Here is a 26,650-nt window from a genome sequence, read left to right as displayed (position 1 = left end):
TCATATTCCCAACACCCAGCATAGTGCCTGGCATTCAAGAGGCACCTACTAAATATTTATTAATACTTGTTAAATAAATGACTGGTGGCTCTATGATTTTGGACTTATGATTCTATTACCTGGTGCATGAGCCTTATTATAGCGCCTACCACATTGTGTTATAGCTGTTATTTATTCTGTTATCCACACTCATATCTGACCTCCCTAAAGACTAGGGCTGCTTTTTGCCTCTCTGCTTCCCAGCTCTGCACACAGCAAAAAGCCAATACTAAAAAATTGTCAGAGGGAAGGAGGGACAATATATGAACAAATGAATGAATTTTTTGATCCACAATATTATGATTTATGAACATATAAACTACACACCTCTTGTTAGAGACTCATTTAAAAAAATCAAGACATAAGTGATAAAGACCCATCGGCAAAGTGGTAGAAGAGATTCTAGGACCTCAGGAGAAAATTGGTTATGGAAATAATTGCTAACATTTCCGAGGGGACACTGTATCTTAAATCAATCAGAATAGAGTATAAACCTACTATGTTCAAATCCCCTTGGTAAGTCCTGAGAGGTGACAACTAGAACTTTCTAGAACTTATGGTCTAGATCAGGGGTCAACAAATTTTTTTCTGCAAAGGGCTAGATAGTAGGTATTTTCAGCTTTGCAGGCTAGATGGTCTCTTGTGCAACTACTTAATTGTGTTGTAGAGTGAAAGCAGCCATAAATAATGTGTAAACAAATGGGTGTGACTGCATCCCAATATACGTTATTTATAGACATTGTCATTTGAATTTCATGTACTTTTCACATGTCATGAAATATTAGTGTCCTTTTGACTTTTTGAATAAGTGAGGCACTGATGATTTCAATGAGGTGAAGCTCTTCTGTATGAGACCGTAATGATGAATATATGTTACTATGCATTTGTCAAAATCCATAGAACCATAAAACACAAAGAGTGAACCCTAAGGTAAACTATGGACTTTAGCTGATAATTACTAACTTATTAATATTGATTAGTTTTAACAAACATATCACAATACTACAAGGTATGGATAGGGGAAACTGTGTGCTGGAGGTAAGGGAAAAAGGGAGGTTGGTTTATGAAACTCTGTGTGCTGCTTATTCAATTTTTCTATAAATTCAAATGTATGCTTTAAAAAAGTCTTGAAAAAAGAGTACAAAAATATATATCACCCATGAGGCTTGCTTTGGAAACGAGTTAGTGAATGCCAATAGCAGGCACCAGGTAGTAGTTACTTAATTGGGCCCAACAGTGGATGTAATGGCCTGGCAGGAGTGTCTGGGCCACCCATCCACTCTTTTTAGTCACTGAGTGTGATGGTTAATCCTGAGTGTCAACTTGATTGGATTGAAGGATACAAAGTATTGATCCTGGGCATATCTGCGAGGGTGTTGGCAAAGGAGATTAACATTTGAGTCAGTGGGCTGGGAAAGGCAGATCCACCCTTAATCTGGGTGGGCACAGTCTAATCCGTTGCCAGTGTGGCTAGAATATAAGCAGGAAGAAAAATGTGAAAAGAGAGACTGTCCTAGCCTCCCAGCCTACATCTTTCTCCCATGCCGAATGCTTCCTGTCCTTGAACATCAGACTTCAAGTTCTTCAGTTTTGGAACTTGGACTGACTCTCCTTGCTCCTCAGCCTGCAGATGGCCTATTGTGGGACTTAGTGATCATGTTAGTTAATACCTAATAAACTCATATATATATATATACACACACACACACACACACACACACACACCATTAGCTCTGTCCCTCAAGAGAACCCTGACAAATACATTGAGAAAGGAGTTAGAGGGACCTTCTGCAGGGTCAGGATCTTACCGTTGTCCTCTCACAGAGCAGTGGTCAAGGCTCTCTGCAGAAATAATAGGATAAGATCAGAAGTTCTTAGATTTCTATAAAGCTGTGAGACAATGTTATGCATTTATTGCAGAAATTAATCATAATACAAAGGAGGAAGAAACAGGGTAGAATGGAAGAAGGACTAGAAGAGGCAAAAAGGAGAGAACATACAACTCAAGCTCCGTTTGGCCTGCTTTTCTGAAACTCTGCTCAACGTTCTCTAATTTAGGGCCCTTCAGAGTCAGGCAGAAACTGTGAAATCAAATATACTTTCATACCTTCTCTGCAATCAGATGCTGACAATGACTAGAAGATAAACATGGATTTGTAAATTCAGACACATATGAACAAACTACTGTGTTCTGAGAAGGCTGAAAAGAATTCAAGAGTTAAGTTGAAATGGTTTCCTTAGGTTAGTTAGTATCTTACAAGCATTTCAAGTGCTGTGCTGGGTAAAGATTAAAACACTGTGAACAGAACTCTGTGTCTGTGTCTTCAGGAAACTTATGATATAACCTTTTAAGACACAAATAGACTGTCTTTATTCTCTGTCTGACTGAATTTATTCCCTCTGTTCTTGAGTGCATCAAGATAGGCACAATTCTGATTGGACACTTCCTCCACTGAAGCACTTATTCCTGGCTAACACCCCAAGACAAGCTTCTAAATCTGAGTGTTCAGTATGGTGACCACTGGCCACATGAGGCTAGATGAGCTCTTAAAATATGGCTAGTATAATGGATAAACTGAATTTTTGTCTCTAATTAATTTAAATTTAATAACTGATACTCAATTCAGTTATTGGGAAATGTTTCAGTATGTTTGATACAACCTAAGTAAGTGAATCTGCTTTTTCAACTGTAAATTTCATAAATTTTATCTAAACACAGATCAAGCATTTCCACCGAAAATTTAAAATCCAAGTTGAAATGTGTTGTAAGTATAAATACACACTGGAAGTCAAAGACTTCATATGAAATCATGTTGAATATTGTATTAATAATTTGTATATTGATTAAATGTTTACCTTTTATTTTTAAACATTGGGATAAAACTGGGATATGATAATAAATATGTTATTTAAATTAATTTTATGTTTTCTCTTTGACTATTTCACCTTTTCTATAAGAACATCTACAATTATACATGTGGCCTGTGTTATATTTCTATTGGACAGCACTGCTCTAAAAATGATCACAACTTCCAAATTGGTCTCCAAACTCCAGTATTCCCAAGCTTTGCTCTTTTTTTTTTTTTTTTTCTGTTCCAGGAAGATCCTTCTTAATCTCTATTTTTCACATGGCAGTTTTCCACTTAGTGCCTCCCAGTTACATGTTGTATCCAATCTAAGCTTCTCAGTTTGTAGTCAAGACTCTCCAACTATGCAGGCCACACCTCTGCACAGCCCACACCTCTGTAATCTCATATTTATTTCCTACCATGCTGCCTATGTTCTAGCCAAACAGATGTTTTGTCAATTCCACATTAGTGTTCTATACTCCTGTTCCTTTCCGCAACAGAGTTTCTTCAAATTCCATCATTTTTCTTCTCTCTGCAGCTTCCACTTTTTCAAGGAATGTATCTAAATCCAGCTCTTCTACAAATATTTCCCATAATAATATCAGCTCTGCCTCCCTTTTTCCAGATCCCAAATTACTTGGCCCTCAGTTTTTTCCATGGAATGTTACTCTTGTCAGTGTGTCCAACTCCCATGCAATTGTTTGTGTGTGAGCTGCCCTATGCCCAGGACTTGTGTCCCCAACCCTCCAGCAAGCTCCTGCAGAACAGGTGTCATGCCTGCTCAATGTTTTATATCCCCCAACAACACCTCTGCAGTGCTTAATAAATGCCTGTGAATAAACTGTCAATACCACAATAAACCCTAATGAAAGAGGCATATAGACAGAGAACAGAGTTTTCACATGTGGATACTTCTTCCTACACATGTTTTTCATGTGGTCTGAGATCTCATCTGGCATGTCATCTTTCACATCATTTGTGGAAGGGACACACCTTCATCAAAGTGTTCATTTGCCCAAAGCATTTTACAATAAAATCCTCTTGGTTTTAAAGAAGCCATTTGTACAGGCAGAGCTGTTAGCATTCTGTCTGAAAGACTACTTAGCATTTCTCCATGTCAAAAGCAACCCCTTACTACATAGCATTGGCAATTTCTCAAAATTATTAGTTTTTACTGTTGGAATTATTCTTTGTAATTTGCTTTTTAATGCAAGTACTGAGTTAATATGGTGTTAGAACAAAACATCCTTATAAATTGTAGTTCAAAGGCATTCTTCCTTATTCATTTATTCAAGGAAGAGGTATCGAGTCTCATCAATGTGTCAGGTTCTGTTCTAGGGACAGAGGATACAGAAAGGAGGAAAACTGATGTGACCTCTATTCCCGCAGAGCTCCCAGTCTAGTGGAGAATAAAGAAATTGAGCAGGAACCAGCTCTTATCAGAATTCAGCTCGATAAGAACAATGTTAATGGAAATAAGGGATACTAAATGGTAAGGAGGCCTCATGAACAAAGACACAGGACCTCAAGCATGGTTTTACTGGATTATTTCCTGGTATCAGGCAGCTTGGTGCAAGAAAATTTTCCTCACAACCCAGGACACCTCCTGGTACTCATCCTGAAGACCCACTACAAAACAAACCCTAGGATCCAGAAGTTGGATGAAGGTAGAACCCCTCTGAATTCTATTCAAAGAGTTTTTATCCCTTGAAGGACAAAAACTTTGTTTTACAAACTGCCCCATCCTGGGCATAAGAAGAACAAGACTACACCAGGCTTAGCAGAGATAAGTTTTACCAGTCTAAGGATGGAACAGACAGAGGGAAAGGCAAGCAGTTGGAGTATGTAGAATGCTCAGTGTTCTGGTGATACCAGTGAAGACCTTGATAATCTCTTGTCAACACCTAGGGCATCCATCAGAAAAACCCCTACATGCAAGAACTATCCAAGAAAGCAAAAGTCCTTCAACATTTTGGTCTCAGGATCCCTTTTCTCAAAAAGTATTGATGACCCCAAAGGGCTCTTCTTTATGTGGTTTTAATCTATTTAATAATTTTTAACATTGACCTATTAAAAATTAAAACTGATACTTTAAAAAATATTATTAATTCATTTAAAAATAAGTAAATCCATACATGCCAACATAGATAGCATATGTTTAAGAAAATAACCATGATTTCCAAACAAAACAATTAGTGAAAAGATTAGCATTTTGTATTTTTATAGATCTCTTTAATGTCTGGCTTAAATATATGATATGTGGATTCTCATATCTACTTCTACATTCGATTTGTTGTGTGTGGAGCAATAGTAAATAAATATTTGGCTAGGCGTGGTGGCTCATGCCTGTAATCTCAGCACTTTGGAGACTGAGGTGGGCAGATCACTTGTGGTCAGGAGTTCGAGACCAGGCTGGCCAACATGGTGAAACCCCAATTCTACTAAAAATACAAAAATCATCCAGGTATGGTGGCACATACCTGTAATCTCAGCTACTCGGGAGGCTGAGGCAGGATAATCACTTGAACCTGGGAGGAAAATGTTGCAATGAGCCAAGATTGTGCCGCTACATTGCAGCCTGGGCAACAGAACAAAATTCAGTCTCAATTTTAAAAAAATAGTAAATAAATATTTGGTCCATGTCCCCCCAGTTCCTAGCACACAGCTCCTAAAACTCTTGGAATCTCTGAAGTAATAAGTGCCTTTTATATGCTAATGACATGACTGGTAGCTGGGGGACACTGGAGAGTTTTAGGATGAGGGCTCATCACCAGAAAGATCAAGGATAATTAGAGGGTTGGAACTTTCAGTATCACACTGCAACCCCTGGAAAGGGGACAGGGGCTGGAGATTGAACTAATCACCAATGGCCAGTGATTTATTGAATCATATCTATGTGAGGAAACCTTCATAAAAATCCCTAAATGAAGGGGTTTGGAGAGCTTCTGGGTTGGTGAACACATCAAACTGCTAGGAGGGTGGTGTGGCTGGAGAGGGCATAGAGGCTCTTTGTGCCCTTTCCTGCACCATGTCCCATGTATCTCTTCCATTTGGCTATTCCTAAGCTGTGTATCCTTTACAATAAACTGGTAACAGTATGTCAAGTTCTTTCTTGGGTTTTATGAGCTATTGTAGCAAATTATAAAACCCGAGGTGGGGGTTGTGGGAAGCCAAATCTCTAGATAAGTCAGACAAAAGTGTAAGTAACCTGGGCACCAATCCTTATGACTAGCATCTGAAGTGAGGGCAGCCTTGTGGGACTGAGCCCTCAAACCTATGGAGTCTGACACTCACCACCCAAGTCTGACATGAATGCTGGGTAGTTAGTGTCACAATTGAATTGAATGTAGGACACTCGGTGTCTGGAGAGTTGGAGAACTGGCCACATAAATGTCTTCTTTTAAGAAGTGTCTGTTCATATCCTTTGACCACTTTTTGATGGGGTTGTTTTTTTTCTTGTGAATTTAAGTTCTATGTAGATTCAGGATATTAGCCCTTTGTCAGATGGATAGATTGCAAAAATTTTCTCCCAATCTGTAGGTTGCCTGTTCACTCTAATGATAGTTTCTTTTGCTGTGCAGAAGCTCTTTAGTTTAATTAGATTCTATATGTCAATTTTGGCTTTTGTTGCCACTGCTTTTAGTGTTTTAATCACAAAGTCTTTGCCCATGCCTATGTCTTGAATGGTATTGCCTAGGTTTTCTTCTAGGGTTTTTATGGTTTTAGGTCTTATGTTTAAGTCTTTAACCCATCTTGAGTTAATTTATGTATAAGGTGTAAGGAGGGGATCCAGTTTCAGTTTTCTGCATATGGCTAGCCAGTTATCCTAGCACCATTTATTGAATAGAGAGTCCTTTCCCCATTGCTTTTGTCAATTTTGTCGAAGATCAGATGGTTGTAGTTATCAGGCATATTTATAAGCTCTCTATTCTGTTCCACTGGGCTATGTATCTGTTTTGGTACCAGTACCGTGCTGTTTTGGTTTCTGTAGCCTTGTAGTATAGTTTGAAGTCAGGTAATGTGATGCCTCCAGCTTTGCTCTTTTTGATTGCCTTGGCTATTCAGGTCCTTTTTGGTCCCATATGAATTGTAAAATAGTTTCTTAAAGGTTAATTTCAACGTAGAATCTGAAACCACATTAGTGAACTTTTCATACTCTGTTATATTAAAACTCATTAATCTACCTTCTACTTTAGATGGAACTTTTGCCTATGCATGATTTTCTAATATCACATTAATCATTTGGAAAATACTAGTTCACTCAGTTGTGAAGATATTCCAAATATTCACATATTTCATAATACAATATCAAAAATACATTTGCTAATGTCATGACTCATCTCACCAGAAAAGCCTTTAATTATTGAAAAGCTGTCAAGTTTATGATGGTGAGTACCAATTTTCCAAAATTCTAATTTTCACTTGACAGCTTAATTTTATCATTGGCAAAAATAATAATGTTATTTTCCTTGAAGTGCTCACTTTGTTCATTTTTAAGAAAAATGCCTGCTAAGTCTCCAAGTCAGCATAATTATACTTTGACAATAATTCTTTTAAATAACAAAGTATTTCATAAACCAAAGTAGCTCATTTAACTTTAACTTAAATAATCACACAAGTGTTTTTCTTTGAGTCAGCCAAGTGCTTTTCTTTGTGTCCGTGTGTGTGTGTTTGCCCCTGGTTGTGTGTGTGTGCCCCTGGTTGTGTGTGTGTATGTTCCTGGTCATGTGTGTGTGTGTGTGCCCCTGGTGTCTCTCTTTGTGTGTCCAAATTTCCTCTTATAAAAATACCAATCAAATTGGAGTAGGTCTCACCCTAATGGCCTCATTTTAACTTAATCACCTCTTTTAAGACTCTGTCTCCAAATACAGTCACATACTGAGGTTAGGACTTCAACAAATGAATTTGGGGTTACGGAGAGGACACATTCATCCCATAATAACCAGTAAGATTTAAAAGGTTAGCTCAGAAAAACAAACAGCTGGCCTTCCAAGGTTTGCTTCTTTCTATAATTTTTATAATTTTTCCCACCACCCTGACTGAACTCTTACAAGTTAAAATATTTTTCAGCTCTTAGACTAACCCCATAGAATAGCAGTTCCCAACCTTTTTGGTACCAGGGACCAGTTTCACGGAAGACAATTTTTCCATAACCGGGGTGGGAAGGTGAGGGCAGCATTAGTTTAAGTCTCATAAGGAGGATGCAACCTAGATCTCTCACATGAGCAGTTAACAATAGGGTTTGTGCTCCTGTGAGAAGCTAATGCTGCCACTGATCTGACAGGAGGTGGAGCTCAGGTGGTAATGCTCGCAGTCACTCACCTCCTGCTGTGCAGCCGGGTTCCTAACCAACCATGGACTCGTACTGGTCTGCAGCCCACGGACTGGGGACCCCTGCCATAGACAAAGCACAGAAGAGAGTTATGGTTTCAGAACATAATGTAAATATTATCAATCTTAACAACATAAAAGTTCAAATGATAGAAATTGAGAAGTGAAAGGCAGGAAGGAGAGCTAAAAGGAAGGATAGAAGTGCAAATGTTCCCATCTTGCAAGGGGAAGAATCAAAAAATACTATTATTGAACAAGAAATAAAGTGGTAAGTTTATGACTTAGAGTTTTAAATGATACTGATTTTTAAAATGAAAGTATGATATAACTACATGAAAAGGTTGAGGGAAGAGGGATGTAGGATGGTAAAATCTTAGATCAATGGCAGAAATTCAATAACTAATATCTAGGCCGGGCGCGGTGGCTCAAGCCTGTAATCCCAGCACTTTGGGAGGCCGAGACGGGTAGATCACGAGGCCAGGAGATCAAGACCATCCTGGCTAACACAGTGAAACCCCGTCTCTACTAAAAAAATACAAAAAAATTAGCCGGGCGTGGTGGCGGGCACCTGTAGTCCCAGCTACTTGGGAGGCTGAGGCAGGAGAATGGCATGAACCCAGAGGCAGAGCTTGCAGTGAGCTGAGATCCGGCCACTGCATTCTAGCCGAGGGGACTGGGCGAGACTCCGTTTCAAAAAAATAAAAATAAAAATAACTAATATCTAAAATTGATCAATCAAAAAACAGAAATGGAAACATCTTATTTAGAGATATGGAAATTAACACCAAAATAAATACTAAAAAGGTTAAAAGTGGCTACCCTAGGGAAAAGAACAGGAGTTAGGAAAGAGTGAGGCAAGAAACTGTGGCTTTGTATCACAACAGTTCTACAGCATTTTGACTTATTAACCAGTATAAGTTATTTTATAAATTTTTTTTTAATTTTAGTGGATTTTTAAGTTGTCTCTTGGATCACTGACACATTTCCTTTGGCCCTTGTTTCACATACAGATCCCAGTTCTTATGGGCAACTCCCAGATCCCAACACCAACAAGTCCTTGGGTACAACCCCCACCCTTTTATCCACCTCGTTATGAACCCCATAAGCACTGATGTTTCCATGATCTTCCATGGGTCAAGGGCCTTAACATGTGATATTTATATGGTGCCTTTCATCTGAAGACTACAGTGCAGGGCATGACATTCTCTGATCATGTTCCTATGGGAAAGGTAGAAGATAGGTGCGATTAACCCTATGATACATACGGGAAAACTGAGACAAAGAGCTCTTATAACCAATCTAGTAGGTTGGTTCTATTACTTGGAATTAAGGAGATAACTGCTGAGCCTTAGGGATTCTGAAAGACTTTACCTGGTTTTTTAAGCCCTGCAAATGACTCTTTCTGAAGACACGTGTGAGTTGGCTTAATTATGGGCTTCATCTTCTCCCTCTTTTAGTTGAATGATCCAGGAGCCAGGGGTGGAGCCATGGGAAAAGGCAAGTAAGTCCCAGAGAGTGAGTGACAACAGGGAGAAGTGAGAAAGAAAGGCCTAGTTAACCGTGGGCTGTGTCTTACTCACTCACTAAATTGATCAGAAAGTATTTACGAAGCCCTCTCTTAGGCTTTCAGTTCCATGCCTGGTGCCAGGGAGAATACAAGGAAGGAGTGTAGAATTAGTGTCCATTTGTCAGTAGCTTACAATTTCCTTGGATCCATAAGAAATACATACATTGAACAAGATGAAAACTAACGCTGGGAGGTAGAAACAGAACAGTCAGTATAATAAGATCCTAGGGGAAAGTAAGGTGAGCAAGGGCTTCAATGGACACTTTTTCTACCTGTGTTTCTTCACTGAGCAGCCACAATCACTGGGTGTGGTGTTAGAGGCTGCAGATTTGACACTCAGTACCTGTTCCCATGGGCTCATAGGCCAACCTAGCTGAGAGAAATAGTGCAGCGGGAAGGGGTGGTCTGGAAAACCTCCCAGAGCAAGTAACCTCTATAAATTGAGCCTAACTAGAGAATGGACGTTATGCCTGTGAAGTGAAAGGAGAGCTCTGAGCAGAGGGAGGGGGCTGCAGATACAGGGGAGGGCAGCAGAGAAAAGAACAGCAAGAAGGAAGGAGGGCTTGGGCTCAATTTAAAAATACTTTTCTGAGGTCACCCAGATGCCTCTCTGAGGCCAGGACTCTTCCCTTCACTAATATTGTTTTTGCTTAATTGAAGTTAAGGAAAGCACTCCTCCTCCATTTCCTCCATATTTTCTTTCCACTTTCCTTTTCTATCTTTCTCTTGTCTTCCTGACTTTCGACAGTAGCATCAAGAGAATGTCTATTACCTAAAAAATCTGCCAGTCTTTCCATTTTTTTGGTCATTGGTTTAAAAACAGTATTCCTTATTAAGAATATTTTGATTTGTGTGTGACTTCATTGCCCACAAACTACTTCTATCACCACAAAGTTACATCTTAGATATGACAAGGGACACGATGTCAGGTCAAGGGCTTACTTGCAAATTAACAGAGGGGCTTCAGGTGAAACTCCAGTTAAATTAGGCAGTGGAGCTATCCAACTAACCAGATGACCCAGGGGAGCAAAAGTCCACGTGGCCTTGGGTTTCCCCAAGGAAGGAGTGTGCAGCATTCCCAGACCTCTTGGTGCCCATGATGGAGGCCAGGAGTCAGAGGGTCAGGAAAGCAACTCAGCTTGATTGCTAAACAGGAATACTCCTCACCTGCCTATCACCAGGACTCCGGACCAGAGGTAAGGAAATCACACAGATTAATGCCTGTCATCAGCTGCAATCACATTCTCCACATAGCAAAAGAAATGGGCCCCCGGTCTCTCTTTTTCCAGAACAAGAACAGGTGGCACCTGGCAGCATAACTCGGTGGTTTCTACATGCTGGCCTAGTCCTAAAAGCCTTTGACATCCCCAGCTTCTCAATGCCCTCCCTCTACTCCCTAATTCTGCCCGTTCCTTGCCCATTCATTCATGCTAAAGATCCCAACTCAGGTATGCTCTCCTCGTCACTTAAGACAGGGCTGACTACGTAAACAGAAGCAGATCCCCAGTCTGTGCAGAGCTCGTGCTGAGTGCTGGAGCCCAGCCACACACCACCGCACACCTGACGCCAGACCCCAGCAGGGCAGCTGTGCTGAGGTCGGCTCCTCAGGGCCACCTCTTGTCTTTACTGCAAGGTATGTCCTGATCTTCTGGTGTCCCTGGAGGTAGCTTGTTACACATGACTCTCTGCTCTCCTAGAAATAGATGATTGATGCTACTACTCATAGTAAATAAGTTATTATCAATAAATATTTTATTAGTTGTAACTGATATTATCAAAATCATCATAAATACTTATATTGTAGTCATTACTAATGGTAGTAAATTTAATTGTTTCATAACAATCCTTGTAGAGTTAATGCATGTGTCCCTGAGCCCTCAGGAAATAAAAATGTTGTTTCTCAGGCATAATATTGTCTTAAGTAATAAAATTAGAAACCATAAATCTATGTCTTACTGCTCTTTTCATCCAGTTCTCCTTACTTCTTCAAGGTTTTAAGTTCTCACAAGGTCTAGGCTCCCTCTAATGGTCATATTTGGTTACAAAGAAGTTCTTCAAGTTCATGTAGAAATCGGATCTGATCTGCCCCTTGTGAGGCATTTAGTAGCCATGAACAGGGTGTAGTCTATCAGAGGCGGTGCCTCCTCTTATTAGAGGGAACTAGAACATGAAAAGGTAAAACTCAACCCAAATTCCTCTCGAATCTTTTGAAAAGGAGCGAAAATTTAAAAATTTTTTAAATGTGAAAGTTGAAAAGCTCAAGAAACATGGAACGAAAAGGACGAAAATTTAAAAAAAAGAGAAGAATAAAAAAATTTTTTTTTAATTTAAAAAACGTGAAAGTTGTTTCCGTAACTTATTAGAGAGGTCGAGGTGATGAGATTTTCATGCTTGATCCAGAAGAGCAATGAAGTCATAACTTAACGTGAGACAAACCACTAGAGCCTTGGGACAGCAGGGGCGGGAGAGGACCCACGGTCCATCTAATTCATCTGCCCACTTCATCTTCTGTTCCACCACATCCACCAGGGGAGCACACCACCTCCCCAGTCGAAGAAGACAGCAAACAAGCCAACTGTGCTTGGGACGAAACTGGAGAGGAAGGTCCTATCTATTCTTTCTGTTTTTAAAGTATTATATATATTCTTAATTTTCTATTTAATTATCTAATTTATTAAAGGCAAGCGAATTACACATATGCAGCAAAACTGTAACTAATAAAAGCAAAATCACTATTTCTGAAGTTATTTTCCAGAATACATCTTCAGTGTCAATCCTGAAAATGATCCAACAGGACGGCCGTTTAAAACATAAGACACTGTCCACATGTTTGTGTCTGCTTGTTCCTGGAAGTTTCCTCCAAAAACAAAGTAAGTTAATTTAAAAAGGCAAAAGGAGGGAAAATGAGATCACAGAGTAGGAAGATGTCAATGTATTTGGGGAAGATGAAAAGTAAATCAGAGTGTGGTACCTAACTTAGAAGGGGAAAGGTGAGCTCTGAACACCTGCAGAGGACACCAGTGTGACTCCATGGAGTCCCAGACACACAGTCTGGAAATACCTAGGAACTAGAACTAATTTGTAAGGTGGGAGTGAAGGACAGAACTGAAAACATCTTGTGACTCCAGCATCGACTAGGACATCTGCATCCAGCCAACAGACAAAAAAAAAAGAGGGTGTAGAATCGCACATGAGAAATTGCTATGGGCCAAGAAGTAGCACACATCACATCAGCCTATATTCTACTGGCCAGAATTTAATTTAATCCCATGGCCACACTTACCTCCAAAGGAAGCTGGGAAAGGTAGTCTAGCTCTGTGTCCAGAACAAAAAGGAAATAGGTTTTGGTAATTGTGTACCAGTTTCTGCCACAGGCTAATTCTAATTGCTAGAGCAAATGATAAAGTTCAAACGAGGCACATACCACTTTCATATCACTTATATCTTCTCAGTGCTCCATTACGGGGTGCTCACTGAATACTGAGTCATAAACCATAATACCTCTGAGAGGTTGCTTTGTGTGCTTAACAATAACATTGTATAGTGTTTAATCTGTGTCAGGCATGGTTTTAAGTACGCTACATACACAAACTCATTTAATCCTCCCACCAACCCTGTGAAGGAGATATTATCGTCCTCATCCCCATTTTACAGATGAGAAAACTGAGGCCCATCGAGGCTGCATAACTGACCCTGATCACTTAGCAACTCAGCAGCAGAGCTGAGATGAGAAATCAGCCAATCCAGTTTAAGTCCACACTTTTAACCTAAATTCTTCTATTCCAAACTGACTCTATACAAGATCAATAGGACTTTCCCAAGTTGTCTCAAACAACAAGAAAGTAGGTGTTTAACATGCTTCTCAGGATCAGGAGTTGTCCTGGTATTCATGCCTCCTTACAGTGCGGGACCATTTTCAGCTTGGGCCTTAGCCAGAAGGTTCTTCTCCCACCATAGAGCAACAGTGAATGTGACCATGATGCCAATCACTCAGACTAAAGGCTACGTTTGTGGGGCCATATGCTGGCTCTGGCACAGCCCAGGGCACACTGAAGGAAAGCCCGCCAGGTGCAATACCCTGGGCAGAGGCAATTGTAACCATTTGCTCCAAGAGCAACATTAAGAGCTCAGGAGTCAACTCTTCTTAGCCTGATATGAGCAGGTAGCATTTATGGAGCATTGAGCCCACCTGAGGCCCTGTCACACTAGTTTGTGACTAGCCCCTTTCTGTTGATAAACATGACTTGCATATACCAGGAACCTTTAATCCTCACCACGATCCTATGGGTTATGAAATAATCCTGCTATTTTGATGATCCCTACTTTAGAGAAGTAACACAGGGGACCGAGAAGTAACTCACCTAAAGACATACAGCTAGTAAGTGGGAGAGCAAGGCCACTCATGTCCAAAGACTTCTTTTTTTTTTTTTTTTTTTGAGACAGAGTTTCACTCTTGTTGCCCAGGCTGGAGTGCAAATGGTGCAATCTCAGTTCACTGCAACCTCCACCTCCTGGGTTCAAGGAATTCTCCTGCCTCAGCCTCCCTAGTAGCTGGGATTACAGGTGCCCGCCACCATGCCCAGCTAAATTTTGTATTTTTAAGTAGATACAAGGCTTCATCAGGTTGGCCAGGCTGGTCTCGAATTCCTGACCTCAGGTGATCCACCCACTTCGGCCTCACAAGTGCTGGGATTACAGACACGAGCCACTGTGCCCGTCCTGTCCAAAGACTTCTTGCTGTTCAGCAACAAAAAACATGAGCTGTGTGGAAAGTGTAGAAAAGGATCAAGGGGGGCTGGGAGAAGGGGAACTCAAACTGGATCCCAGGGGAATGTCCCTAGCTATGAATTTATGTTTTTTTGTTGTTGTTGTTTTGTTTTGTTTTGTTTTGAGACAGGGTCTGGCTCTGTCACCCAGGCTGGAATGCAGTGGCATAATATCAGCTCACTGCAACCTCTGCCTCCCCAGCTCAAGTGATCCTCCCATCTCAGCCTCCTGAGTTGCTGGGACTACAGGCACACACCACAATGCCAGGTTAATTTTTGTATTTTTTGAAGAGTTAGGGTTTCACCACATTGCCCCCAGGCTCAAGCAATCCACCCGCCTTGGGTTCCTAAAGTGCTGGGATTGCAGGTGTGAGCCACCACACCTGGCCTGTGCTACTTCCTGAGTGAGGTGAAACTGGAAATGTAGAACTCTACATGGAACTCAGTTCTAGATATGCACATATTTTGTGTTTATGCTAATAATTATACCAGCTAAATCTTTCTGTTATGTCTATAAGATCCCTCCTGGTATTGGGATCAATGTCTGGAGAGGGAGGACGTGGACCATTGAAGTAGGAGAGAAACAGACCTGATAAGCCCATCACCCCCAATGATGTTTTAACAAGTCAGATGTTTATGGGTGCTCTTTGTGTCTCCTATGCCAACGTATATAATCATGAGTACACATGAACGTGTAATTATGTGTACAACACTTGTATGTGAGTGAAACAAACGTATCCACAACTGGGTTAAAGTTCCACATCTTTCATCTATTAATTATAAGATCTAGTGCAAATTATTTATTCTATCTGAAGCTCAGGTTTCCCCTCTATAAAAGAATAACTTACTCACCAGATTGCTGTATTAAATGTAACTAAAATCTCTATAAATAAAAAAATGATTCAAGCATGTAAGTTATTATATGTATATGGATCTGTGTACAAATTCATACTTTTTTTTGAGACAGGGTCTTGCTCTGTCACCAGGCTGGAGCGCAGTGGTGCAATCACTGCAACCTCAGCCTCCTGGGCTCAAGCCATCCTCCGACTCAGCCTCCCAAAGTGCTGGAATTATAAGTGTGAACCACCGCACCTGGCTAAAATGCCTACTTTAATGGCCTGCTTGAAATTTTATCTTGTTACTTCTGTCCATGGTTTTACAAACACCAACGAGATTTCTCTGTCTGTCCTTGTGATATGGTTTGGATGTTTGTCCCTTTCAAATCTCACGTTGAAATGTAATCCCCCCTTATCCTTAGCACACTAATGCAGGACAAGAAAACGAAATGCCACATGTTCTCACTTATAAATGGGAACTAGACGATGAGAACACATGGACACAAAGAGGGGAACAACAGACACTGGGGCCTACTTGAGGGTGGAGGATGAGAGAGGAAGAGGAAGAGAAAAAAATAACTATTGGGTAGGAGGCTTAGTATCTGGTGATGAAATAATCTGTACAACAAACCCGCATGACACAAGTTTACCTATACAACAAATCTGCACGCATACACCTTAGAATCTAAAATAAAAGTTTTTAAAAAAATAAATGAAATCCTCAGTGTTGGAGGTGGGGCCTGGTGGGAGGTGATTTGAACAAGTAAGTTCAACTCTTTGGGGCTCTGTTTCCTAGAAAATGAAGGAATAAGATTTCCCAGATTCCTTCACAGCTCTTAACATTCTTGGCCATCACCCATGACAGTAATTGCCTTCCCATAGTTTTATTAAATGCCAACCTTGAGGGCTGCTTGGTCCCCCTTTCCAAATGTGGCCCCAGTCTCTACCCATCCCCTCTTTCCTCTTGAAAAGATCTACAGTTTTCCCGTAATGAAGTGAGCACAACTGTATGCATAGCAGCCGTAGTCAGAACATCTAGGAAGCAACAGAAGGCTCCTGGCTTTGCACGTGCCCTCCAGGCACAACCCTGAGAATGGGGGAAAAAGCCCCTTTCACAGGCTGGAAGGTTCCACAGCCTGGATTCTCAGTGCTTCCAGTTTCTAATCACAAGCCGTAACTGGGCATAATTGGAGGTGGAAATGAGCAGACCTACATTTGAGTGTCAGTTCTGTCATTAATCAGCTGGGAGACCCTGGGATCTTATTTAATTTCTATAAACTTGTTTGCTCATAAAGCTATGGAGCTATCACCTTATTGGGTTGCTCTGAGGATTGAATGAAATAATGTCTGTAATGTGCCTGGAGCAAGTAGAAATAATTTTATGTGTTTTTGCACATCATAAAGTGTTATGTCATATTAAGTGTTGTTGTTTTATTTTTGTTTTGTTTTGTTTGAGAAGGAGTCACACTCTCTCCCGCAGGCTAGAGTGCAGTGGTATAATCTCGTCTCACTGCAACCTCTGCCTCACAGATTCAAGTGATTCTCCTGCCTCAGCCTCCCGAGTAGCTGGAATTACAGGTGCACACTGCCACGCCCAGCTTATTTTTTGTATTTTTAATAGAGATGGAGTTTCACCATGTTGGCCAGATTGGTCTCGAACTCCTGACCTCAAGTGATCCACCTGCCTCAGCCTCCCAAAGTGCTGGGATTACAAGCGTGAGTCACTGCACCTGGCCCCCATTAAGTGTTAAATTTTCATTATCACTACTGTTAGTGATCATAATGGAGAATGATGTCACTAGTTTCAACCTCCTTCATCCAAAGAAGCCGGAGGCAGGCAGCACCCCATTCAGGCATCAGCTTTCTGCAGCCCTGAATTTGGATATTAGATAGAAATAAGACCTTAGGCATTATCATCCTGCTTAAGCCATTGTTCATGAATAACTAAATCTTCTGTGAGCATTAAAAAACTGATGTTGGACATTTTTCCATTTTATTCCCAAAAAGAGAGAGGTTCCTGGCTCTTCAAATGACTTCAGGTTACCCCTGTGGGAAGCGCCATTCATTGCAACAGGCCTCCATATCTAGAGACCTGAGTTGTGAATGGGCAGCTATTCATGAGCCGGTTAGCAATCCAGCATGAAGCTGAATCGAGAACAGGCACAAAGGGGTCTTAGCACGAACACCACCTAATCTGAAACAGGAACTCCTACTGGGTCTCAGAGGCACGTTCTGGGATCCCTGGGCCTTGCAGGGAGCCCCAGCACCTCATGCTCCCGTGGCAGCCTCCACTCAGCAATGCAATACTGAGTTTACTCCAATCTGACTTAAGTTCAGAAAGAGCAAGCACAGAGAAGAAAGCAAGATATGAAATCTTCCCTTCTCTCCAAGTGCGTCCGTTCTGGCTTCTCTGAAATCTCCAGGCTCAGTACACTCAATCGATGAAGAGAGTGAGAACGGAAATTTTCCACATGAATAAAATGAGGGGACAAGATGATTCAGATTCCCTTGGTTCTTTATTTCTCCAGCTACCAAGCATTGCGAGCCTTTTTAATACATTCTCTTATTTTCCCCCCTCTAAACAATCCCACAGGTGGGTGCCCATTTTGCAGATGAGGACATTAAAGTGAAAGAAGTTAAATAACTTGCCCAAGCTCACACGTGGAGGCAGGGTTTGGACCCAGGTTTGGGTGATCCAGGGCCAAGTTCATAATCACTATGGGAATTGCTCTGGGAAAAAAACAGAATAGGCCGAGCTCAGTGGCTCATGCTTGTAATCCCAGCGCTTTTGGAAGCCAAGGCCGGCAGATCATTTGAGGTCAGGAGTTTGAAACCAGCCTGGCCAACATGATGAAACCCCATCTCTACTAAAAATACAAAAATTAGCGGGCGTGATGGCGGGCGCCTGTAATCCCAGCTACTTGGGAGGCTGAGGCATGAGAATCACTTGAACCTGGGAGGCGGAGGTTGCAGTGAGCCAGGATCATGCCACCGCACTTCACAGAGCAAAATTCCAGCTCAGACAAAAAGAAAAAATAAAAAAGGACCAGAATAACAGTGATTTCCTAAACATTACCTCACTTCCCCCTATAGTAGATGTTCAGCAGACTGTCTTTAAAAGATTCTCCATAATCTTTTAAACAGATAGCTACTATAAGCCAGGTCCTTCCACATTTATTAGACTTCTTTAGTCTATACACCACTATCTACGAGGTCAATATTTTCTCTGCATGACAGAAGAAACTGAGGCTCAGAGAGGAAAGTGGCTTCCCAGGTCATCCTGCCTACCAGTGGCACAGCTGGGCTTGATGCATTGCTCTTGCAGGTGTAAGGTTGGAGCGCTCTCTCCTGATTCTGCAATGGCTGGAGTGGGACAGCTTCCTGGTATCAGCTGTTTCCTCTTTCTCTTCCAGGGAGGATTCGCATGTGTTCTGACAATGGCTCCAGGTGCGTGGGCACACTGAGCTTGGCGTTGGCTACCACAACCATCATTGCCAACCTCCTGCTATACTTTCCCAGTGGGCAGGTGCTGGAGCCTGCCAAGATCACAGACTTCGTCTGGGTTTTCCATGGCTTTATTGGAGCTGGACTCTTGGTAAGAATGAGATTTATCTATTTCTCCTCCCTCAGGTGAAGTGTGTCCCTAAGCACTTGTCCAGTCACAAAGCAATCATCTCATCTGGGGGCCACCTTACCTGTGCCCCCAGAGCATGGCCAGCTGCTCTTCCTCTGTACCCCACACATGCTATAAATAAACACTCCTCATTGGCACCTGGCACACTGTATTGCAAGCATCTATTTATTTGTGTGCTCCCCCATTAGGCTGTGCGCTCCATAAGAACAGAGCCCAAGTATCACTCACCTTTGCCCTCTAAGCACCTGCCTAGCAAAGTGGCTGGCTTAGATTAGAGCTCAATAAATAAATTGTTGTTAGCTGCATGAAAGATACACTTTAATCAAAAGCACGATGATAGGATATTTGTCAGGTTCATCAAAGATGACCATCTTTTAAAAATTACGTAGCTATCATCAAGGCTTTCCTAGGTATAATTAAGGGGTTAGCAAATCTTCTCTATAAAACGTAAGACAGTACATATATCCATCTTGGTGGACTATTTGGTCTCATTTTTTTAACTACTCAACTTTGCCATAGCAGGGCAAAAGCAGCCATAGAAAGTATGTAAGCAGATGAGCATGACTACGTTCCAACAAAGCTTTAGTTATAAAAACAGGCACTCTGCCAGAACTGGTCCACAGCCCATAGTTTGCTGCCCACTGAGATAGGCATGGGCTGTTTTCCTTCCTTTCTACCTTTGTTTTCATTTGGCTCCTCCTCTCCAAGGTATCCAGTGGTCACTTACAAAAAGACAATGTATTTGTGTGAAATCCCAGTGCCAAGCACTGAGTGCTCAGCAAATGGGTGAATAAATGAATGGGACATAAGGAATTCTCTCAAAAACAAGGTGACTACCGCCCTTCTAGGTTTTTCTTCACACTAGTAGGCACGGTGATGTTGCGAGTTGCATCCAGTGACCACCTGCCCCTCCCCTACATGGCAGAGGCTGGGGCTTCCTGTGCAAGACAGTATCTAAATCAGCAAAACCTCAGCAAAAACTGTCTGTGTCTCAGTTCAGAGCCCTTCCTCACAGGGAGCACAGACCATGGAGTCCAACAGACACTGCTCAAATCATAAGTCTGCATCTGGCCTGCTCTGCAACTTCCCTGTGCTTCAGTAAAAAGAATCAAACTATCTTACAACTAGGTGGAGGACACTGAATGAAATAACACACATAAAGTGCCTGGCACATACACAGCCGCCAGTAAACATGCATCGGTCCCCTTTCCTGGCCCAGAGGACCCACTCTACCACCTCCTCTGGGGATCCAGCCAAGCACCTGTCTCCTGCTTCTTATCCACCCTATTTTTGAAGGACAGATTTGCATTTCTCAGCTCCACTGCCAAGCAAATTACACAAATCCTCCTAAGCCTCACTCTCATCATCTGGAGAATTTACAGGAACATCACCACCCAACTTCTTTTAATATGTAAATGAACAAATACAGTGCAAACAGCTTGAAGTCACATAGGTGTCCTAATAGCAGAATCTCAGAGTGTTTACTAAAAAAGAGTGACCCGTAGAAAAATATTCTGTGGTCCAGAAGGATGCAGAGTACAGCCTGGCTCACTCATGGGCCAGACACTCTGCCTCCATAGCGTCCCTTAATACCAGCTGGCTTGTCCAGCTCTCACTCCAGCTTTCCAGCAAAATCTCCTCCAGCTCTCCCAGACAGTGACATGGGAATAATGCAAATAGGACCAAACCAGGCCATGAAGTTCAATAACATAAAATCCAACAAAGCAAGCCAGCCTCTCTTTCTCTTTTCCTCCTTCACTTTTTTCTTCCTTCCTTTCTTTGTTCATTCAGTCATTAGTATACACTCTATACCTTGACAGGTGCCCAGCTAAAGCAAATTAAAGCAGTGGCCACGGAGGTGGAGATGGGAGGGCATATTTGAGCAATGTTAAAAGACCAGATTGGCAGGACCTGAAGAAGGATGGGGTGTTGGGGAGGGGAGCCGTCCAGTTTGGCTCTGGCATTCTGGCCTGGGTGCTAGGGGAAATGGTGGTAGCTTTCTCTGAGGCAGGGACGTCCGGAGTGAGCTTGGAGGGAGGGCAGAGGACTCTATTTTGCTCTAGTTTACATCTACACCAAGGGATCAGAGGATGATTGGGCTGGGACTGAAGACGAGGAAACAGACAAGATTAAGAGGCACTGCAGAGAGGTGATGTGGGAGCCTCCATAGTAGTAGGTGTGTCTGGGGCTGGTGCACAGAAAGAGAGGAGAAAAGAACTCAGGTTAAAACCTTAAGAAGTACCAGAAACTGAGGTATAGAGAGGAAGAGAAGCCTGTGAAGAAGACTGAAAAATAACTAGAAAGTCAAAGGCAAAGCAGAAAAGAGGAAAATTAGGAAAGCTGAGGAAGGAGAAAGTTTCAAGGAGTGAGAAACTGCAATGTCAATTGCAACAGGGGAAACATAAGCTGGGTCCTGAAAAGCATCCAGCGCACAGCAAGGTGTCCAGTGGATCTGGGCTGGAGCAGTCCTGGGGCAGTGGCTGGAAACTGAAGATTGCAGAGGACTGAGGAATGAGTGGAGGTGAGGCGCTAGGGGCCTGGTACAGCACTCATCTCCCCAGCGGCTTAACTCTGAATGGAGGAAGAAGGGGCAGGAGATTGAGCTGCCCTTTATAATATAAGGAAAGCTAGAACAAAATCTCAAAAGCCACAAGGGACACTCTGAAGACAAAAACAGGCACAGCCATTTATTTAGCATCAGCTTTAAGCTTAACATGGTGTAAGGATTGACAGGGGATAAAACCAGAATTCACAGTTACTGCCTTTTAATAATAAGTGTATCAGGCATTTTCATAAAGGTTTAGACTGTATTAAATCTTGCACACAAATCATTTATTTCCTTCCCACAACAATTTTGTGAAGTAGGTATCATTATCTCCATCTTATGGGTGTGGAAATGAGGCCCAGGCAGATTAAGTCGTTAGCCTATGGCCACACAGCTGGTGCAGGACAGAACTGAGACTCAGACACCCATCTGACTCTGAAGCCTGTGATCTCTCCATTTCTCCACTATGACCCACGCATTCACACAAGATAAGACACAGGGAAAGATGGCATGCATGAAGTTCATGTGCTTGGGAGGGCTCTCCAGCCAGCTAAGAGTTGGTCCAAGTTTGTTTGGCACAATGTCTATCAGGTGGAAGAACACACCTGAGTAGGTAACAGCCAACTTTAGCACCAATCACACGTCAATCATACATGCCCAAGGATATGTCTTCATCACCATCACGAGAACTGGGAGTTTCCCAGATGTTCACATCAGCAAACACATTTACCAACCATCTCACAGGGGGAAGTGATTTTTTTCATGAAGCCAAGTCAACCATTGTAGTTACTTCTTGTTCCTGGCCTGTGGCTCTATTGTCCTGCTCTTTCTCCTACCCCACTGCTAGAAGAAACCTGTGGAAATGTGAGCACAAATTTTATCACCTCATCATTGGCTTCTGATCCCATGTCAGGCACTGTGGTAAAATCTGCTGGCCCACAGAGTTCAAAGCCCACCTGGGCAAAGGAGACTGTCATGTGCTTAGTACAATAGTTGAGGTTAACCTGAAGGAAGGAACTAATTGTTTTGCCTGGCAGGGGTCACTGAAAGCTACAGAGAGGACTTGCATTTGTTTTCTATTGCTGCTCTAACCAATTATTGTAAAGTTGGTGGCTTAAAACACCAGAAATTTATTCTCTCATGATTCTGGGGGCCAGCAGTCCAAACTCAAGGTGTCGGCTGGGCTACACTCCCTCTGGTGCTCTGGGGAAAATTCATTCCTCATCCTTTCCAGCTTCTTATGGCTGCCGGCATTCCTTGTCTTGTGGCCACATCACTCCAGTCTCTGCCTCCATCTTTCCATGACTTTCTCCATCTGCCCTCACAACTCCTTATGCCTCACTCTTATAAGGATACAGGTCATTGCATTTAGAACCCATCCAGACAAACCCAAGACAAGCAACTCCTCTCAAGATCTCTAACCTAATCCTGTCTTTTGCCCTATAAAGTAATATTCTCAAGTTCCAAGGAGTAAATGAATACATCTCTAGAGGAGAGTGCATTTCTTCAGACTATCACAGGAGATACTATCACCCTCAATGGGGCCCTTTTAGAGTGAATAGCGGTTTGCCTGATGGCAAAGAGTGAAGAGCATATTCAAAGGCACAGGGGCAGGAAAGTCCTGGGCCATCCTGGGAGCTCACAAGCTGATGTGTCAGGAGGTCTTGATGAAGGAGTAGTGAAACTCTGACAGCAGGGCAAGACCAGGGCATGAGGGCTCATGTACCATGTCCAGGGCCTGATTTTATCCTATAAGCAGTGAAGAATCATTAGACATTTTTAAATAGGAAGAGAAACAATACAAACTTTGCTCCAGAAAGCGCACATCCCCTTCATTATGAGAGCATTTTCGTGACCACAGGTACCAGTGCCCTCCCTAATGTTGTTGAGAGGAGGTAGAGAGGGCTACTGTTTTCACAGATGTGCACTAAGTACTGTGGGGTCTACAGAATTGTTAACCACTCCCAAGATCTACCCCAAAAGGCTTTATTTCCTAGGCTGTGGGCTTTCCCTCTTTTGAAGGGTAGACTACTGACCATCTCCTAGTACTTGTAATTCCTTCCTTTTAAAGCACAGAGGTATATGCAGGGCTCTAGCCGACAGAGATGGGCACTGCTCCACAAGGCACCAGGAAAAATGAGCCTGGAAGGTGGCTTCGAAGAGAGCCACTGCAGTGGACCCAAACACCTGTCAGTGCTGGGAGGCCAGCCTGCTGAGGTGGTGGTGTTTGTTTGTGTTTCTATTGTCTGTAGAGAAGTCTAGAAGCTTCTCCTCCCTTGGCTTTCTTATTTTCTCAGTAACCAGTGAGATCACACATCATAAAACTGGTATTGCAGCAAGAAGGAACATTGGAGATTGTACTGTCAAAACCTTTCACAGATGGTCTCTCTCAATGGCCCATGAAAAACAAAAAGCTGACAGTCTACAGGTTCATCCATGATGTATTTATTTCTCATTTCCAGCCCATGGCCCTATCATGCTACTGCTCTTTCTCCTACCTGGTAATCCACATCATCTGTGGAAATGTCACCACAAACTCTACAAACATATCCCGCATTTGACAAACAAGAAAGGAAAAACCCTGAGAGACTGAGTGGCTGCCCAAATTCACATAGCTCACATTTTAGAGCTGGAAGACATGTTTAGGATGACAGTTGACCCTTGAACAACACAGGGATTGGGGCACCTACCCTCCCCACAGTCAGAAATTTGCCTATAACTTTTGATTCCCCCAAAACTTAACTACTAATAGCCTACTGTTGACCAGAAGCCTTACCAATTAAAAAAATAGTCAATTAACACATATTTTGTATGTTGTGTGTATCTTATTGTAAGAATACAGTATAAGTACAATTAGAATACAGTATGTAGTACACACATCATATAATAAACTAGTTTTCTCTAGTTTATTGTATGAATACAGTACATAATACACATAACATACAATATACTAGAGAAATAAAATGCTATTAAGAATCATGAGAAAGAGGAAATATGTTTACTCTTCGTTAAGTGGACGTGAATCATCATAAAGGTCTTCATCCTTGTCTTCACGTCGAGTAGACTGAGGAGGAGAAGGAAGAGGAGGGTTTGGTCTTGCTGTCTCAAGGATGATAGAGAGAGAAGAAAATTCACATATAAGTGGACCCATGCATTTCAAATCCTTGTTAGTCAACTGCATTTAGTCATCCCAGGTAGATTACAAAGCTCCTTGCTTGGGGACAATCTTATCATGTCTGGACCCCCCAGACCCTCCACAGATCCTGACAAACAGTGGAGAGCCTGGGGAGTCCAGAGATGATAAGGACACCCTGAATGCGGGTGTGGCTGGTAGGGCTGGGACTCAGTCTAGTTCTCCTGACTCCCAGCATCATGCTCTTTCCCGCACATAAAACTGCCCATGTCTCTGATCACAGTTCTGACAGTTTTTGTTCATACACTTTTTTCCTCCCTTAAAGAATAGAAAAAAACCTCAAATAGCCAGAGATCATCCTGATCCAAAGATTCTGTGCCTCAACCCTTGCAGCCCCCAGTCAGAGCCTCCCCAGAGACCTTAGACTCCACATCATCTGAGGGCCATCTCTAAGGAGCTGCCTGAGTCATTCCATTCAGCTCCCCCATCCCTCCCTGTGGTGAGAAAGACATAGCATGGATGTATCAGGAATCAAAGCTCATGCTTTGAAGTGAACGCGTCCTTCAGCTTTGCCCCACTTCAGCAACACACTAATATGCAGAAAGGGTCACTGGTCTTCCCGTGGCCTCACCTTCACACTCACCCATCCAGTCAACAAGTATTTATGGAGTTTGTATACTATACAGGTCCTGTTTTGGTCACTGACTCAGGCATTAGGTAAGTACGGTAAGTAATTATTCATTTACTCACCCAATCATACAACATTTACTGAACACCCACCACCAGAATGGCAAATAGGCTACATTTACAGCTCCAGTACCAACCGACTGGCCACTGTTTTGAGAACTGTGAGGTCTTGTCCAGGCTTGATGGGGAAGAGTGCAGGAATACATTACTGAAGTCTGTCATGAGTGCAGATGAAGGGACTGGCAGCACACTTACTTCTATGTGCCAGGCAGCTCACAGGCCCCAGGAGTCAACCATGGATAAGTATCACTTCCTGCTCACAATTCTGTAGCAGATGATTTCATTCTTTCAAATTGCAACTGGGACAGAAGGTTTCTTAGCTCTAGAGCCCCATTTTTATCTACTTGGGAAACAAAACAAGGACACCTACCTAGTCCAGCATCTAGAAGAAAAGATTTGGGCCCTCTTCAATTTACCAGAAAACTCAGTGGATGGATCTTTAAAAAGATAAGTTCCCATCACCTCCCTCACCATTGTTGCACTGAATTTCTGGTTCTTTTCCATGTCTGACGCTGTTCCATGTGCTTTAGGACACCCAGGGCACTATGGGGGCATGTACTGTGTGGCCATTTCTTCACTGGGTTTGCTCAGCGGCCCCTTCTGTGACATAGACAGTGGAAACTATAGCCTTTCAGGAAGGACACTGTGGAGTGAGTAGCATTCACAGTCTTGGAGCAGTGTCTCACATCTAAAGAGGATACAGCTGATGACCACAAAGAGCATATTCTCTTGGTATTGACTGTCCAGTAGTGGGGCCACGTACTTCCATTCATACCTCCTATCTTGTTCCTCTCTCCCTACTTTCTCCCAGATCAACAATGTCTGAGAGATGATTGGCCTAGGAAGCAGCCCTGTGTGGGCCCATGAATTAAGAAGTCCACCCAAGGTATTCAACCCAATACCTTGACTTCATTAGCTCTAATTAATGAACTCTACCAAGTAGGTGCTGAGGGCATGGCTAGGTGCTGTGGGAAGAGAAGGGGTACAAAAGAAGGATAAGACAATTTTACCTGTTTGCAAAAGCACACAATCTAACTGGGGAGATTTAACTACCAAATCTGGGGTTGCACAAATATTCTGAAGTGGCTAGACCCTGTGATGCACATTTGTTTTCCTAAAGGAGTACAGAAGGAAACCCAGCAGCAGTTGATTTAAAAAGACCCTGCTTCTCTTGTCATTTCATGTTCTCTCTCTTGCAGATCT

Source organism: Macaca mulatta, chromosome 14 (assembly GCF_049350105.2).
Source record: "Macaca mulatta isolate MMU2019108-1 chromosome 14, T2T-MMU8v2.0, whole genome shotgun sequence".
In the NCBI taxonomy this organism is placed as follows: domain Eukaryota; kingdom Metazoa; phylum Chordata; class Mammalia; order Primates; family Cercopithecidae; genus Macaca; species Macaca mulatta.
The sequence above is the reverse complement of the archived record's forward strand: the minus strand, read 5'-3'. Positions refer to the sequence as shown.